Here is a 12894-nt window from a genome sequence, read left to right as displayed (position 1 = left end):
TTGGAGGGGAAAGGTTGTGCTGTAGCTGTGGCCAGCATTCGGGCAAGACCTGAAAATCGTAATCCAGGCCATAGGACGCACCATCAAGTGTCTGGGCGCTAGCCTAGTTCTCCTGGCTATAATCCAGTTCGGATAGTTATATTCCACTTGCAGTCATAAGTCCATATGATTTTATTCCTAGTGTCCCGCTCTTAGTAGCGATGCCGCATACTGCTAAACGGCTGCTGTTTTCTATCTCAAGCGTGGCTGCATTTCTGGGATCGGTGAAGGGATTCTTACACAGCCCTTTCTTACTTGGCTTACTATGAAGCTCAATGACTCAAAAACACATTGAGACTCTCGGATGGAAAGTGCTATTAAGTGCAAATTACTATTTATGCAGAATGTTCACTCACCTAGAACATTTAATCATTGCTACCATGGCTATGGAGATGGTCCTCAGCCCATCGCTGGTTTTCACGGGCTGTAATTTTCCATGCCTGCTATGATGGAACTAAAAGGGTCATTACAGAGGAGCCTGTTCTTTCACTACAGAACAGCCAAAAAAAGGGAAGTCGTCCAATGTCTAAATGTGCCTTCAAATTCAGGCAGAGGAATCTTCAAGTCTGTCCTATTAACTTTATTAAAACCAAATCACTCTGGGTATTACTTATGGCAGGAAACCCTGAGGTGAGGTTTTAATAAAAAATAAAATAAATAAAATAAAAAAACCAACACACTCCCACTGGCATTCATACATTAACCCACCAGGCAGCTACAGCTGTCCACAAGCTGACGAAAGCTTCTGGCTTTTAAGAGCTGCCTGGTGGCATCATAAAGTTGAGTCATCGATAAAAGAAAGTCTGACCTGATGTCATTTGTTAGCTTACAAAACAGGAGGTTTTTATTTAGTTTGAAAGCGTATCAAAGCAAATTCGCTTGCGGTTGCCAAGCATGGGCACATCAGGCCTCGTTAACATTACCACAGGCTCCCCATTGGCTGGCTGGCATTGGTAACTGCAGCCTATCAGCTCCAATTATACCATCCATAGGAATCTTCAGTGCATGAGAGGAATCTAGGTACTTGTACAGCCAATGCCCAACGCCACTGTATTAAAGCACCTACCCACGTTAATGAATGTGCCTCACAAGGCCCTTGTGAGCTAGGGGAGTATCACTCCTCTTATTTTAGGTGGAGCACAGAGATTAAGTTATTTGCCCAGATCACACATTCCTAGGTCTCCTGAGTCTCACTCCACAGGAGTGCCCTTTATCCCGACTGCTCGGCTAGGGCTCTGCAGGGAGTTCTTAGAGGACAAAGAATGTTCTGCAGGGATCAGTGGATCTTGAGCAGCTCTTCTTAACTCATAGCCCTAAAACACAAACTGCCTTAGAACCTGTGATTTTACAGCAGGGCTTGTCCACACGGTCAGATCCGTTGCAGTGGCTCATACAATAACAAGGCTTGCGCTTGCCTGCAGTGATGGGACCAGATCATGGAAAACCAAGAGTGTAATAACCGTCTGCTGGTCTCTGGCTGCCACAAGTTTCCATAACATGGTTATAATTAAGTTCAGCTCCGTCCACACTGGCAAGATAAAAGTGTAATAGCACAGCTGGGCCCCCTGGGAAGTTGAATGCGTTCATTAGCACTGCAGGTGCTCATCACTGGAACTCACTCCTAGTACAGGTTCTGACTCTGGCCATATTCAGAAAGCACTAGAAGATGTTCTTATCACTTCAGGCTTTTCCATGGAAAATGTTCTACATTTCTCATGCCATTTCCTCGACCACCTGGGTCTTCCTCACTCTCCTTTTAAAAGCACAGTACTGAGTAATGGGGCGGTGGTGGGGTAGGTATGTAAGCAGTTAGGGCATTGGCATGGGACTTAGAAGACCTGGTTCAATTCCACAGCTCTGCCACAGACTGCCTCAGTGACCTTGGGCAAGTCCTTCAACTTCCCGTGCCTCAGCTCCTCATCTGTACAACAGGGATAATAGCCCTGTTCTGCACCATAGGGGTGCTGGGAGGATACGCAACCTGAAGATTGATACTGCAGTGATAGGGGGGCTATGTAATTACCTAAGATAGACAGAATACTTCAGACAATATGGGGAGGGATAGCTCAGTGGTTTGAGCATTGGCCTGCTAAACCCAGGCTTATGAGTTCAATCCTTGAGGGAGCCACTTAGGGATCTGGGGCAAAAATCAGTACTTGGTCCTCCTAGCGAAGGCAGGGGCTGGACTCAATGACTTTTCAAGGTCCCTTCCAGTTCTAGGAGATAGGTATATCTCCTATTATTATTATTAGACATGGCAACAAATTCTGGTGTCTTTATTCAACCCTAACCGGCTTCAGCAGCAACTCTGCTAGAGTAGAGTAAAAACTAAGGAAGGAACTTATGCTTTGGCCTATGATTTGGAGAGGGAAAATCCTAGTGAAGGGAGTTATTCAAACCCTGTAGGGAAAAGCACAAGCTATAACATTTCATATCTTGGGCACATCACTTTGGCCTTGTCTACACACAAAAGTTGTACCAGTTTAATTATACTGGTATAGTTAGCGTGGCACAAGCCCTTTGGTGCTTTACACCTGTATAGCTATTGCGGTATGGGAAGGGGATTAACGATAATGGTATAAGCCACCTTTGTATATAACTTATAACATAAGGGCTTGGACTATATCACTACAACTTTCAAGTATACGCCAGGCTTTGATCTCCCTGGGCCTCCTCTCCCTGTCTGTCTGACGGGAATAGCAGTGGTTCTCTCTCTCTCATCATGGGCTGTTGTGAGGATAACACACATTCAAGACTGCGGTGCTCTGAGACTATGGCAAAGAGGGTCATATAAGTCCCATGGATATAATATTTCTGAGCAAGTCGAGGGACTAAAAGACGTCTCAGTCGAAAAAGAAAATTAAGGCCATGCCACGTGGAAGCCATTCAACGTAATGCCGGGCTTAGAAATCCGCTCTTCAAACGAGAGAAAGTCAACTGCACTTGAAAGAGAAACAAATGTCGAACTAGATGGAAAACCTATTTTTGTCTCTGCCTTTGAGAACAGAACTGGAGCTGGGACTTGAAAGCACAGGCCTCTCCCTTCTCACCCGACAGGGTAGATAGAAACACCCTAAATACCAGCTAGTAGCTCATTATGCACCAAGACCCTTTATCATTATAGCACATAAAAGCCTTCTCCAGCCTCGGCCTTGGAAAGGGCAGTTGCTGCTGCTATAATAAAACAGGATATAATTTTAAACTACAGGAAAAAAAAAGGAGTCAAAATCTGGAAGATGGCAGCAGGATGGGCAGCAAGTCTAACGCTGATGAGTATTACGGGCAGCCAGGACTTAGCGCTTGAGCGCCGTTGCCAGCTCTTTCCTAAAATATCCCATCGAAAGGCTGTTTATATCCCAAGCACATCTGTTATTAGCAACACGCTGCAAGCAGCAGGGAAATCAAAACATTCTGGGGATTTTATAGCTGAAGTTAATGCAAGACAAATATCTTCGTATGACACCCACCAAGCATAGGGATGCAAGCTCGAAGCAGGACACCATTCCCGGCTCTGATTCCATTTCCCCTCTGTGGTCCTGAGCAAATCCCTCAACTTCAACTTCCCCATCTGTTAAAACAGAGACAGATACCTCCTTCCCTCCATGCGGCTTGCACAGATTAGCCGTGGTGTAGAAAGTACTTTGAAGATGACCAGGGCCGGTGCAACGATGTTTCGCGCCGTAGGTGAAACTTCCACCTTGCGCGCCCCCACCCTGAGGCGCCCCCCTTGCGGCAGCTCCCTCCCCTGCCCTGAGGCACCCACCCCGCCAGCTCACCCTTACTCCGAGCACGAGCACCCCGAGCACACCTTCGCTGCTTCACTTCTCCCGCCTCCCAGGCTTGCGGTGCCAATCACCTTAGGCGCCACAACCCTGGAAGGCGGGAGAAGTGAAGCAGCCACGGCGTGCTCAGGGAGGAGGTGGGGCAGGGGTGAGCTGAGGCGGGGAGTTCCCCTGAGTGCTGCCCCCCCCATTACTTGCTGCAGGCAGCCCTCCCCGCGCTCCTCTGCCCCAGCTCCCGCCACGTAAATGCCGGTGGCGATTGGAGATCCGGCCGCCGCAGTCGCTGCCGAAGGAAATGGCGCCCCCCCAAATCCTGGCGCCCCCCAAATCCTGGCACCCTAGGCGACCACCTAGGTTGCCTAAATGGTTGCACCGGCCCTGAAGATGACAAACTCCCGCACACAACCTCTTTCCCAGTGGACTTGTCCCCAGGCCTGCCGCCAGCAATGCCGGGCCCCAGGGCAGAACAGTCAATGGCCCCCCTAGAAAGGGCTGGCTGAGGTTTACGACACTACTTTTTATCCCATTGAGAACACGTTAGAACCCGCCATGCGAAAGCTGTGGCGTTTCTTGATCTAGTTAACTCTCTCCCCCCCGCCAGTTACAGCACCAGTGTTAAACAAATTGTGAGCCTAAGTAGAAGATGTAGAATTCATTATTTAGAATTATATATTTAAATTAAATAAATACATTATGGGATGAAATTAATTAACATATAAAACATTTAAGGAAGCACAAAGTAAGGAAACATCTAAAGTATCAAGTACGCTAATTAAACACCTAATTGTGATTTATGTGTAATCTAAAGACAAGGAAAAAACTGATATACAAGATGTAACTGACCGAATCTGACCAACAATGTCAAAATATACAATACTTGCGCTGCCGGTGCTGTGGGACATCGACACCCAGAGCAAGGAAGAGACGGCAGGCCTGGTGCACCACATCTACCGGGAGATCTCCGAGGAGGCGGCCGGGGCGAAGGCAAAGGGAAAACCTGCGCCTCGGTCCCTGGCTGAGCGGTGGAGCTGGCCCTCATCCTGCACTTGTGATAGCGGCTCGTTAGCCAGGGCTAGCGGCAGCGAAGGGGGGGCTGGCCCCGGTTCCTCTCGGCGAACTTAGATAGTTCGAACTCCGAGAAGTCGAACTCGCCGCGTCGACCCGGCGGGTAAGTATAGACGTGGCCTGAGAGAGGCTCGACTGGGCGGCTGAACTTGCTGGGTTGTGTTTGGCGAGGAGCGGCAGTCCCGGGGGAGGAAATCGGGTAGCGCAGAGGGAGCTTGTTCCTCTCTAAAGTCTCCCTGTCCTCAGCCCTACAGCCGGAGCGCCAGCACGGCAGCCCCAGCAGCTCCCAAGCAGCCAGAGGAGGCAGCAAGCTCCGCGGTTCCCAGGCTGCTGTCGCTGACGTTCTGCCAGACCAGCAGGGTGCAGCAGCAAACGGCTCTGGCAAACGGCTACTGTTGCAATGAGGGACGGCGCTCTGTACAGAGTCACAGGAAACCGGATTTCTTTTCATCTTAATTTTTATTTAAAAAATGCATATCTATCCCATCCGCCTAGTCCCTTTCAAGTCAAGTCAACGGGCTCCTGGGCGATTGACCCCTTTGCCCCCCATCTCACCCCTGTCGGCGGGCCGGCTTTTGCCCATGCATCCTGTGGAACACAGGCCTTGCCAGCCTGGTACAGACCAGTGCTGCACCTTGCCTAGTATCTTGAGGCCAATAGCAGCTGATTCAGCGGAAGGTTGAAGAAACGCTGCAGCAGTCGGTGATAGAATAACCTGCTCCCAGGCAAAGTCTCTTCCTAACCCCCATTAATTAGCGGTTGACTGATGCCCTGAAGCAGGAGCGTGTAAACCTAGTTCTCATTTGGACCCTAAATCTGCTTCCTAGGCAGGTCGGCAATAAAACTGTCGCCTGACACCAAATCAGAAGCAAAAGCAACGATCTGCTTAACTGGACCGAGCATAGGCAAGGCAGGAAGTAAAAACCCACTCAACTCTGGCACCTGGCACTTTACTGAGCTCCTCAAGTCAGCCGGAAAAGGAGACAAGGTAGAGGTCAGCTGTGCACAAATCCTTCGTGAGTGGGTCTAGCGCCCGCTCGGAAACAATGAGCCACAGCTACCCGGCACCGCGGGCAAGAGCAGAGCCGCTGCGCCGCAGGAGCTTTGGGAAAAACAAATTCCTTCTGTTGCTAGATCAAGAGTCCACGGCCCCCTCGCTCCATTCCGCCCTCCCCTTCCCCGAGATAACCGATTCCCCGTCAGTCCTGACAACAAAAGCCTAACTTGATGAGCACTGACAGGAAGAATGTGACGGGATAAGCAGCTCAGGCGCTGCTGTCGATACCTCACTCCTGCCTATCTCCAGCAACTTGTTCATGCCAGGCTTCTGGGAGCAGCCCACGGGCTCCTGGGCTTCAGAGCAGTTCAGGCGGCGGCTGCTTGTCTGTCAATGCAGCAAACCCTCGTTCAGCAGCCACCATGGAAATCGATGCACTTCTCTGCCTCGAGAGCTCTAGAAAGCAGAGCCAGTGGAATCAGTAGTTTGAGTGCTCAGGGAAACAGATCTCTACTAGAGCTGGGCAGGAAACGGTTTTCCCATCCCATTCATATTTTCAAGAGTTCAAAGGTTTTTCCCCGTCTCAAATCGGTCTGAAAAGGTAAAATCTTGAAAAGGTCAGTGAACCAAAACACAAAGTTGTTTCTGGTTCAGGCCAATCAAAAATATTTCATCAGATCATTTCAAAACTTGTGTTTTGATTGACTTTTTCTTTAAAATCTTTAACCTAATGAGCTTAAATTTCTAAAGGAAAAGTCATTTTGATTCAGAAAAAACACAGACATTTTTGTTTCAAACGTGTCTACACAAAATACTGCCAATTCCAAAGCTTTTTTCCTCCACTTTCTTCACTGGGAAATTCAGACTCTGTTTCATGAACAGTTTCCATTTTAACAAACTGGCATTTTTCAGTGAAAAAGAGTTCTGTGAAAATTCCCATCTTGCGCTGCTCTTTACATTATGGCGTGTTTCCTTCAGTAACAAAATCCCAGAGGGGATCAGCAGCATGAGGGGACTTGATGCTGCAGATTCAGGGAGATAACTATGGAGTAGCAGAAAGGTGTGCCTGATCCATTTGCTAGGGTGGAAAAATCAAGACACTCAACTCCTGCCCACTCCTGGGGGCTAAGGCAATGTGACAGCAATTTTTGCTCCCTTCAGATTTACAAATGATGTCCAGATGCTGGACCTGGAATATTAATACACTGCAAGCCTTGTTTATTAAAGGCATTAACTTTCAGGAGTGATTAGAGTGATTTTGGGTTTCACCATTTTTAGGTCCCAATTTGAAACACCTTAAAGTGTCTAATTTTCAAAGGGCAGGTGCTCAGGACTTCTCACGGTCACGACCTCTTAAGTTGCCTCAAGTTGGATTTCCACCAATAGAGGTACCTAAAATCACTCTAGTCAGTCTTGAAAAACTTAGGCCTCAGGGTCAAACTTAGACCAGCCAAAGCAAGGAGTCACCAAATTAAATGGCCTGATGTATCTCTATAAAACAACGTGTGACTGTTAATACATCGCCACTGAGAAGCCAATTCAAGAAAAGGGAAGAAAGATAAATCATTTTAAAAAACCAACCCCTGGCAAACAGCAGCTCTTCTGACCTTGCACAAGATCAATGGATCTATAACCACATGGTCACAGCAAGACACCAGAATGACATGACTAACCACGGAGGTGCAGTGCTTTGTAAAGGAGCTAGTACAGGAGCAGAGAAGTCATCTCTCAAACTGAAAACATACTGAAATATTGCAAGCTCGTGGTAAACAACAAAAGGCAGCATGAGCATGGGACCTGAGAGCCTGCAGGTCAGCTGATAAAAGGTTTAATACCGGCAGTTATTCACTCTTGGTGATGTCACATTGCATAGCTGAATGTTGTTTTATTTTTATTATAAAGAAAAAACTAAGTAAAAAAACCAACCCAGATTGCTCCCCAACTCATTTTTTTAAAAATATAGCATTAAGAAGTAAAACACACATCTGGAATGCTGTGCCAGAAACCATCTAGCTATATCCTATCCAGTCTGAAATGCACTTCAGTCCATTGCAGATGGCTGAGACATTAGAAGGTTTATAATTAGAGCTGACAAAAAAAATTGGTGAAAATAAATTAGCCAAAACACCCATTTTTTGCGGCACAGAAACCATTGACAAATTCAGATCGAATTCGGCAAATAGTTATATCTGAAAAACAAAGTGAAAACAACAATTTCCAAAGCACTGATTGCAGTCGACCTCTGAAACATTTTGTTTGACCCACATGATATTTTTTCAGTTTTTAATTTCATCAAGGAAAACAATAAAAAAAAATCAGTTTCAGTTGGAAGTTAACCAATTTTTCTGTGGATTTTTCAGTTCAGCCACACACAAAAAAATCACTTATTTGCTCAGCTTGATTTATAATAGAAATTAGAGTTGACCCTTATATGCACCATCTCAAACAAGTTGCAGAGAGAAGCAGGAACAGTTCCTCATTTGCTCAAACTTCTTCAGTCAAGCTTTCAAGATTCCAAACTGGCCTTTGCTCTCGAACACACAGAGGGATTTCTGTCTAGACTGAATATAGTCAGAGATGCTGGAGAGCATTAGTGGGGCAGAAAAACTCCGTGACTCCAACCGATTTTAATGGTAAGCAAGCAGCCAAATCCCTCATTAACGACTTTGAAAAGTTACGCTTAAGAGGGGCTTCCCATCTAGACATAGTGTTAGTTCAAAGACATCATAACTTAAAGATGAACAGCAAAGGGATTTTGTCTTTCTTTGTATCCTTTCTGGATCTGTATCCCAACCTCTACTCCCCTCCCCACCACCACCAATCTTAGAGTCACCAGAAATATCCTGGCTTGATTTGCTCAGTTTTGCTGGGACGACTCCTTGGAGGACTGAAGAACTAGTGGGATAACGACAACATAAACCAACTGAAGCCTGAGCATGAGCTTTTCCAGACCTCAAGTGGAAGCAGTGTTTTTTGCTGGTAACTTCTGATCCCTCATTGATCAATAAAGGGCCCAGATACAATCTTATTTACTTTGCAGTTCATATAAATAGAACTCACCGCGTGCTTTTTGCAGTTATATAACCTGGGTACTTAAGGGCCTAATCCTGTGACTGCTGATGCATGTGCATAACTTCACACATGGGAATAATCCCATTGACTGCGCTCAGCTGCATAAGCACTTGCAAGATCCAGGGGAGAGATAAAAGTTTGCTTAGTTTGATCCATTTATCCTCCTCTGATTTGGTGCTGCAGGGAAGGCCCATTGTTCTGGGTTGTTATTTGGCCACACTGGCCACTGGAATTGCTTTAAGATACTTTTAGTTTTGCAGGAGACTCACAGGCCTCTGGGCTTTGTGGGCCATAAAAAGATTATTTTCACAGCAACCCACACAATGTCATCTCGAGATATCCTTGTGGCACCTTAGAGACCAACACATTTATTTGGGCAAAAGCTTTCGTAAGCTATAACCCACTTCATCAGATGCATGGAGTGAAAGTTACAGTAAGCAGGTATAACTATACAGCACTGTGACAAAGCGGGGTGTTTTCTTGGGGTTTTCTGTGGCACCTTGTGTGGAAAACCCATGCCCATGTGATGCAGTTATACCGCCCGAACTCCTGGTGTAGACAGCGCTACGTTGGTGGAGGGCGTCTCCTGCCGACAGAGCTACCGTCTCTTGCGGAGGTGGCACACCAATGCCGATGGGAGGCAGAGTCTTCACTAAGCGCTACAGCTCCACTACGGCAGTGCTGTACGTGTAGCCACGCCCTTAGAGCAGGGGTGGCCAACCTGAGCCTGAGAAGCAGCCAGAATTTACCAATGTACATTGCCAAAGAGCCACAGTAACACGTCAGCAGCCCCGCATCAGCTCCCCCACCCCTCTCCCAGCGGCTCCCGTCCCACCGGCAGCCCCACTGATCAGCACCTCCCCCTCCCTCCCTGCACCTCCCGATCAGCTGTTCCATGGTGTGCAGGAGGCTCTGGGAGGGAGGGGGAGGAGGGAGGGCACGGCAGGCTCAGGGGAGGGGGTGGGAAGGGGTGGAGTGGGGGCAGGGCTGGTGGCAGAGCCAGGGGTTGAGCAGTGAGCACCCCCGGCACATTGGAAAGTTGGTGCCTGGAGCTCCAGCCCCGGAGTCGGTGCCTGTACAAGGAGCCGCCTATTAACTTCTGAAGAGCCGCCTGTGGCTCCGGAGCCATAGGTTGGCCACCCCTGGGCTAGAGTCACAGATTCCAAGGCCGGGAGGGACCATTGTGATCAAGTCTGACCTCCTGTATAACCCAGGCCAGAGACCTGCCCCCAAACCATTCCTAGAGCAGATCCAATCTTGATTTGAAAATTGTCAGTGCTGGAGACTCCACCACAACCCTGGGTAAGTTATTCCAGTGGTGAATTACTCCCACTGTTAACAATGTACACCTTCTTTCCAGTCTGAAGTGGTCTAGCTTTGCCTTAGTTACACAGATGCTCTAAATGATAGGCTAGGAGAAGATGATTAGATAGATAGATAGATAGAGAGAGAGAGAGAGAGACACACACACACACACACACACACAAAACCAGTAACTGGTCTTGAAGCCAGTTGGAATTTTTAACAAGATTCTCCCTAGTTTAGACCTTGCCTTAATTTTTCAAACGCACTTAAATGACTTAACAGCCGAAGTGCCACTGAAAGTCCATGAGACTTTGCTCTCCTAATCGCCTGTGTGATGGCTGGGGAAAAAAAGACTTTGGCTCCTATGTCATTCAGGTGCTTCGGAAAATGGTACCCATGGTGTACTGGTCAAGCCATCCATCTGGCTCTGAAATAGCCATCACAATTACTCAGGAGGGGAAGGGGTGGAGGAAAAAAAAAAAGAGAAATGTGTCTTGCTTCCTCTTCCCAGTTTTACCAGTATGTTATGATTCCCTCTTAAAAAGGCTATTAAACCCAAGCTGGCCCAACTGCTCCCTCGTGATAAATGGTATAAATATGACAAGCAGAATTATCCAGCTCCAGGAACTGCATAAGAGCCGGTTGGATGGACGTGAGTAAACGCACGTTACCAGCGCTTCCCTGGATCTACATTGCTAACCTTGCCTGGAGACACACACCAAGGATCTTATGCTCTTGAAAAACGGAAACATTGATTTATGACATAAGTGCCAAGCAATTCATCGAGTACCCTTTGTACTCAGCCACTTACACGATTGCCCTCTGCTCCAGCACTGTACTAACCAAGCCCTTTATAATATGCAGTCAGTTAGTCCTAATTAGCAATTAATGAAAACTCTGGAGCTTCCATCTACCCCTAAAAGTGCAAAGTCTTGAAAACAGAAACTACAAACTGAAGTTTATCACAGTCCCTGCAGCAGGTCTGGGAAAGACTTCCCTCCGCGGGAGCTGATCTCTGGTTTTGATTAAGGGCTTGAAAAATTGAACTTGACCCAGCTCCAGAATCTCATTATTCTTCCCCTTCGGGCCTGTGACATTCACTGGCTTTCTTCCTATGGCAGAATCTCGCTAATTCACACTAGCCAGCAGGAAAGCTACTGAGAATGAGCCGGGTTTCAGAAACAGCCCCGAAAGCAGACAGATAACGGAGTAGATAAGGAGAATGCATCGGAAACTAGGTTGCTCATTTGGAGAACTGTGAAGCTGCGTAATTCAGGGCAATTCACAGTTTGCCTGGAATATCAAAGTTCTCTAATATATTCTGAGGAATTTTAGGGAACACTTTTTCACAACTGCATATGCTCGGATTTGCACGGATACCTCAATTGCACATGCATTCAGACTAAACTGTGTGTTCAAATTAGGGGCAGAATTCGGTACACACTTCTGAATAGCTACATTTATGTATTTTGCATAAAATTAATGACATTGTGAGAGTGAAGTATCAGAGGGGTCGCCATTTTAGTCTGGATCTGTAAGAAGCGACAAAGCGTCCTGTGGCACCTTATAGACTAACAGATGTATTGGAGCATAAGCTTTTGTGGGTGAATACCCACTTCGTCGGATGCATGTAGTGGAAGTTTCCAGAGGCAGGTATAAATATGCAGGCAAGAATCAGTCTAGAGATAGCAAGGTTAGTTCAATCAGGGAGGATGAGGCCCTCTTCTAGCAGTTGTGAGAGTGAGAGACCATGCCATAGGATTCTGCTATTAAACTTTTGCTGTGACCTACTGTATGTTCAAAACTCATAAATAGTACAGCAAGTTTCAAAAGCTACTCACACTTACACCCTTTACATTTCCATCTCTGGCTTAAACCTTTCCCCCTACGATTAGAAGAACGACTCTGGCCTTGTCCCTTATCCCCATACTGAGAAAAGTGTTGGCAGTTGTAAAATGAATTTGGGCACTGGTCTGGCAGCTTCTGCCCCTTCCAAATACTCTATGACAGGAGAGCAGCAACAGGAATCTTCCTGGGGCAGATCATTGAAGTCCCACATCAGTGGCGGAAGCGGTAGCCATACTTTCATTCTCCTGCTCCTCTGACATCAACTTCAGAATTCACCATCTTCCCGTCATCCTCCCCTCCTCCTCCCCTATTTACAAGAACTCCAGGCAGCACTGGCTATCCTACAGATCATTTTTGTTTCCACTGACACCTGTGACCCATGTTTGCAGCACAAACCGATCCATCTGTGCAGCCATCTGATTCATTCCACCAACGCCTGACCAGCCTCTCAATCCATCATCAAGGGTGAAAAACGAAACACTCAAAATGTGCCCCTAAAAACTCTAAGCAACCCCATAATCTTGTGACTCTTCTTCTGCCTTTACTGTTTAATATGGTTCATGGGAGCTCTATATTTTTTCTGAGAGCATCTAGCACATGCTTGGGGTGCCCGGAAAAAAACCAAAACCACTTGTTCCCCTGGCTGTGCAATATGGTCTTTTACCTGATAATTATTAATGTAGCCAAAACAATCCATTTGTTCCCTTGAGAAACATCATGATGCGTAATGAAATCTTGGATCCTCTCCAAACCCATCCCAAAAAGGGACTACCCCATACACATCCA

At 47.0% G+C, this 12894-nt stretch overlaps 1 protein-coding gene across 1 annotated transcript in view; it reads right to left on the bottom strand.

Annotated features, from left to right (window-relative positions):
• Positions 1–12894, bottom strand: part of COL27A1 (collagen type XXVII alpha 1 chain) — a 242049-nt gene that overhangs the window by 145186 nt on the left and 83969 nt on the right. The window lies entirely within an intron of this gene.

Source organism: Mauremys mutica, chromosome 18 (genome assembly GCF_020497125.1).
Source record: "Mauremys mutica isolate MM-2020 ecotype Southern chromosome 18, ASM2049712v1, whole genome shotgun sequence".
NCBI classification, from domain to species: Eukaryota; Metazoa; Chordata; order Testudines; family Geoemydidae; genus Mauremys; species Mauremys mutica.
This window is presented reverse-complemented; position numbering and strand designations above follow the sequence as displayed.